The 6,147-nt window shown below is 41.4% G+C and overlaps 1 non-coding gene across 1 annotated transcript; it reads right to left on the minus strand.

Annotated features, from left to right (window-relative positions):
* Window positions 1-2,304: 2,304 nt before the first annotated feature.
* Window positions 2,305-2,409, minus strand: LOC122152230. The gene has a single exon (XR_006164465.1). It is a non-coding gene; the product is annotated as a U6 spliceosomal RNA (small nuclear RNA).
* Between the last annotated feature and the right edge of the window lie 3,738 nt (window positions 2,410-6,147).

Raw genomic sequence — 6,147 nt, forward strand, 5'->3', positions numbered from 1 at the left:
ATGAACTTATAGGCCCATTGTCTGCCAACCCTATATATGATCTTGGATACACTCTCCATTTAGACATACCTAATTGTTTAGCTTGTTCACCCATCTATCCATCCCATTTGAGTCTTTTTTGATGAAAATATTTGGAAGAAGCATTGTCCTAAGAAGGAATATTGGTGCCACAACAATATATTTGTTTTTATTATGGGAAACTGGTATCATACTGATTTTCAGCTTCTTCCACTTAGTTAAAATTCAGGGGGAGCTAGGAGGCTGGATGGTCTATTAAAAAGCACTGAAGCTGGAAATAACTTCCAGTTCTTTCTCTAATTAAATGCAAGACCAGATAATGAGCTAGACCTGACAAACTTCAATTTCTCCATCTGTAAAATGGGGCTAAAAAGTGCCTGAGCTACCTAATTCACAATTTTACTTTTAAAGATAAAAGCAGGTAACATAAATATAAAATTTTTGGTAAGAAGTTTTAAAGTCATGATACAAATGCAAAGTGCCTCTTCCCTAAAAATCCTTCTAATCCATTCCCATCCGAATAGAAGAAGATTCTTCAAGTAGATATGGTTGGATTTGGTTTTCTTTGCATCATAGTCTTACTGAAATACAGAATCAAGTTAGACTTCAAGAATCTTCTAGACAAAGCTGTCATTGAGCACCTTGGGAAGAAAATTGTCTTCATTCCTCTCACAAAGCTCTAGAGTTACAGGAGTCTGCCTTTTGGGAGGTTCTGAATGGTTCTGAAGTTTTGAACACCTATGAAGCTTGTGGAGCCATTTATACCAGGCAGATATGAGCATTGTTGTTGTTAGGTGCCATTGTGCCAGTTCCAACTCGTAGTGACCCTATGTACAACAGAACAAAATACTGCCCCATCCTGCACCATCCTCACAATCATTGCTATGTTTGAGTCCATTGTTGCAACTACTGTATCAATGCATCTCATTGAAGGTCTTCCTCTTTTTTGTGGACCCTCTACTTTACTAAGCAGGGTGTCCTTCTCAGGGATTGTTCCCACCTGATAACATGACCAGAGTATGAGACAAAATCTCACTATCCTTACCTCAAAGGAGTATTCTGGTTATACTTCGTCCAAGACACATTCGTTCATTCTTCTGGAAGTCCAAGGTATATTCAATGTTCTTTGACAACACCGTAATTTAAAGGAATTGTGGTAGTTCAGTTTGTGTGTCAACTTGGCTAGGCCTGGTTGAGTGGCTGGGCAGCTGGATGTAGTATTCCCCATTATGAGACTGGTAATCAACTCCATGGTGGAATCTACTGTGAGCAGTTGAGTAGCTGCCTTAGGGAATGTGGTCTGCTTCCTGTATGTGAGAAGAAGCCTTGGGGAATGGTCTCTAGCTAATGGCACACTGGGACATTGTATGTAGCCATGTCGTTGTTCAGCAGCCTGCCATGATCTGCTGACCTAGAGACTTACAATGGACTTGAATTAATGGCCTGCTGTGTGGTTTGGTAACATTGGGACTGTGCCTTTTTATTTGTCAACCTTGGACTTGGCATTCTCAGCAGCCAGGAGCTGTCTGAGTGAAGAAAACCTCTAGCTTCAGTGGGCCAGGAGCTGGAGGCAGAGCTGAAGCCCAAGGCTCAGGGGCTTTCACCCAGCCCCTAGAGCTTGGCACTTTGAACTTGGACTTAAAGCCTCCAAATTGTAAGAGAATAAACTCCTGTTTGTTAAAGCCATCCCATTTGTGGTATATTCTTATCAGAGTGGCACTAGGTAACCAGAACAGGAATCAATTCTTCTTCAGTCTTCCATATTCATTGTCTAGCTTTTGCATGCATATGGAGTGATTGTGTACCACCACTTGGCTCAGGCATATCTTAGTCCTCAAAGTGACATGTTTGCTTTATAACACTTTAAAAAGGTCTTTTGCAGTAGATTAGCCCAATGCAATATGTTTGATTTCTTGACTGCTGCTTCCATGAGTGTTGATTGTGGATCCAAGTAAAATAAAATCCTTGACAACTTCAATCTTTTCTCCCATTATCATGATATTGCTTATTGGTCCAGTTGTGAGAATTTTTGTTTTCTTGATGTTGAGAAGTAATCCACACTGAAAGCTGTAGTCGATCTTCACCAGTGCTCCAAGTCCTCTTTGCTTTCAGCAAGGAAGGTTGTGCCATCTGCATATCATGGGTTGTTAATGAGTCTTCCTTCAATCCTGATGCCACATTCTTCTTTATATAGTCCAGCTTCTCAGATTTTTTTTGGGGGGGAGGATCATATATTTTTAAAAAATTTTTATTGTAATTTGGATGAAAGTTTACAGAGTAAATTAAAAAAATATGGAACGCTTCATGAATTTGCATGTTATCCTTTTGCACAGGGGCCTTGCTAATCTTTTCTGTATCATTCCAATTTTAGTACATGTGTTGCTGAAGCAAGAGCCAGCTTCTCAGACTTTTTGCTCAGCATACAGATATAAATGAGTATGGTGAAAGGATACAACCCTGGCACACACTTTCCTGATTTTAAACCATTCAGTATTCCTTTGTTCTGTTCAAAAGACTGCCTTTTGGTCTATGTATAGTTTCTGCATGAGCACATTTAAGTGTTCCGGAACTCCCATTCTGCACAATGTTACCCATAATTTGTTATCATCTACACAGCTGAATGACTTATGACATTTCCAGATCTATTCTGAACTATAATGCTGTCAATGATTGGATATACCCATATGCCTACAAGGAAGACCAGTTAATACTATTATTATTAAAATTTATGCACCAACCACTAATGCCAAAGATGAAGAAATTGAAGATTTTATCAACTTCTGCAGTCCGCAATCAATCCAATATGCAATCAAGATGCATGGATAATTACCAGTGATTGGAATGCGAAAGTTAGAAGCAAAGCAGGGTTGGTAGCTGAAAAATAGGGCCTTGGTGATAGAAACGACTCTGGAGATTGCATGATAGAATTTTGCAAGACCAATTACTTATTCATTTCAAATACCTGTTTGCTATAACATTAACAGTGACTATACACATGGACCTCACTGGATAGAATACATAGGAATCAAATTAATTTTATCTGTGGAAAGTCCATTAAAAGTCCCAAGATTGGGAGAGCATGGCAGGCTACTGAATAATGACTCGGCTAAAGACTATTCCCAAAACTGATTCTTATATACGAGAAGCAGACCGCATCCCTAAAGTAGCTACTCAGCTGCTTGTGGTAGATCCCATCATGGAGTTGATTGTCAGTCTCAACCTGGGGAGACTGGTTTGAACCGCCAGCCTTCTGGTTAGCAGTCATGTGCCTTAGGCACTACACCACCAGAGCTCCCAGAAACACGTTTACCTGTGTCTTATTGACTATGAAAAAGCACTCAACTATGTGGATGTGAGTGCATGATTCTATAACCCTGAGGTAAAAATTCCCATTTATATGTTCTGTGAAGTAAAATTCAAGGGAAACAGCCAGGATTAGCTTCATGAGCATCTTCAAAATTAGCAAGTTTCCTGAGCATGGAATTTAGTCTGTGGCTTTTTTCAGAAGATGAGCTTAGAGTGTGATGACATACCTCTGGGATCCACCCTGGCTTCTAGGAAGCCAGCTGACTTCTTCCTGACTAGAACACTGGGGCTACCTCCTCTCTGGTAGCATAGTGCCTAAGGCACTTGACTGCTAACCAGAAGGCTGGAGGTTCAAACTCACCAGCCACTCCTCGGAAGGAAGGTTGGGCAATCTATTTCCGTAGTGATACTGCCTCGGAAACCCAAGGAGGGGTCGCTATGAGTCGGGTCCAACTCGACAGCACATAACAACAACAACCTCTCTTGGTGATAAGAGCAAAATCTCCAGCCTTGGTCTAAAGTGAGTGCTTACCTCTGATCAGCCCTCACCTTCAAAGAGGACACCCCTTGAATGCCTCTGAGTACAAACTTAGATGGAAGAGTTTGGAGGTAGAACAAAGACAGACACTGTAAAGTCCTTGGAGAAATCCGTAGTTAGATCCCAGATTCACATTTGAGAATTACCTGGAGTGAGATAGTTGAAGGCAGTGGCTATATTTGCCAACAAAAATAATAACTACCAAGTATTTTATAAGAATTTTTTATGTGGCAGGCACTTTAAATACACTGTCATTTAATCCTCATAACAGGCAACCCTGCAAAGCAAATATTATGGTACCTGTTTTTCAGATAAGTGAACTGAGGCATAGATTCTTATTTATTCAAAATATTTATTGAGAGCACCTATTATTTTTCAGGCACTGAGAATGTGGTGATCAATGTGGTACAGTTATTGTTATTGAAGAACTTATGGTCAAGTGGAGGTCAAAGAGCTTGCCTAAAACATTATCACTGATAGGGTGCAAGAGCCTGAATTTAAATATAGATCTGTCTGGCTCCAACCCAAAGCCACAGTGGCCATTATTCAGTCAGTCAACAGTAAAGTATTGAGCACCTGCTAAATACTGGGCACTCTGCCAGGGTCTGGAGATATCATGGTGAGTCAAACCAGGCACTGGTGGTTCCTGCCCTCATGGAGCTTAAACCCGTTCTTTCTGGACTCCTCACCAGGGAAGAGCACTGTCCCTCCTCTTGCTACTATCAATCTTAGGTTGATTTTCCAAGGCCCTACCTAAGGAAGGTTGAACAATTGACTTCTGTAGTGATATTGCCTCCGAAACCCAAGGAGGGGTCGCAATGAGTCAGAGCCGACTCCACAGCAGTGCATTACCTAGTTCATTACAGGTTATGTCAGCCATCACACGGGATTTTTCTATCTGATTTTTCTTTAATGGACAAAAACATTTGCTGAGTTAGAGACAAAGCGATTCTGGATAGATGAGATAATCTATAAATGGGATGAATATAAATAAATAAGATCAAAGGAACAGATTTCCTGTGTCTTCCAAAGCAGCCATCCTTTCAGGTTCAGCCTGTGGTTCTGCATGACACAGAGCTCATGGATTGAAAGCAGGGGAAAAGGGTTTGTCCTGAGGCTGCGTCAGGGCCTCCACGGTGTTCACACACATCACTGTGCCGTCAGCTGCCCACCCGCCACTCGGCTGGAATCGTATTTCTCTGACCACGTTAAGGGATCGTGTGTGCAGTGTATGTACAACTGATCAGCGTGTAAGTGACAGTGTCGCTGCCCGCCGCCAGCCAAGTTCTCCGAGCAGACGTCCCGCCCCCTGCCGAAATCAAAGAGGTTAGCAGCCTCCCAGCTCCATCTGTTGACTACTTTAGGAAACTGTCATCTTCTCTCCAAGAGCCCTCTTCCGCTTCCCAGAGGCTCTGTTCCGTTGTGTTCCGTTTTCCGTTAGTTCTATTATTCTTGTTTTAGGATTAATTTTAGAACTAAATTATGTATGGCTAACCCTTGCATTGCAGACAATGTAATTTCATATTTGTCTTTAGTGTTCAGGGAGGAAACTATCGACGCCATAATTTCTTATTCATATCAAGAAGCTGAACAATGGGTGGTTCCGGCTCCTTATGGGAAGAGTGCAGGCATTATCATACCTACTACTTTTATTACATCTTCGGGATGCTTCTTGTAAGGTCTGTTCTTGTCCTTTTTCCTGGCTTTATTCACCTTCTTGGTGTCTCAAAAAAAATTTAAAAAGCCAGTTTTTCCCCTCCCCCAGTGATAACTGGATATACCCTTATTGTCTGGAACCAGTTCATCACATCACTAAAACGTTCTTTTTGTTCTTCTGTAATTCTCCAAGGCAGGGTCCTGGTTTTGCCCTGCACCTCACATCTCAACCCAGCCAAATGTTTGATGAATGGATAACTAAATATAACAGCCACAACAAACAGGTACCAATGATGAAGATGGATTTTTTCTTACACTGCTTTCAGGCCAAATTTAGTTTTGATAGACTGGGTTGCCAGATTTAAGCTTGCTAACAGCAGGGAAAAATTCTTAGCCTGTTTCTTGGCACAAAACAAAATTTAATAAATGTTTATTTTCTTCCTTCTGTGGAACAAGTCATTCAGCCCGGCTGTCTTTGAGAGCCTCTATTCTTAAACAAGAAAGAGCCTGTCTAGGTGGGAGGAATCAGAGCTTCTGCTCACAGATGTTTCCATCTTTCTGAAGAACAGCTCCAACGATCCAATATGGCAGAGCGTGTCAGATAATAGAATCCAGGAAGCCCTTAGAGG

The sequence above is a fragment of the Orycteropus afer genome, unplaced genomic scaffold (genome assembly GCF_000298275.1).
Source record: "Orycteropus afer afer isolate SDZICR_OR568_19922 unplaced genomic scaffold, OryAfe1.0 scaffold00021, whole genome shotgun sequence".
In the NCBI taxonomy this organism is placed as follows: Eukaryota; Metazoa; Chordata; class Mammalia; order Tubulidentata; family Orycteropodidae; genus Orycteropus; species Orycteropus afer.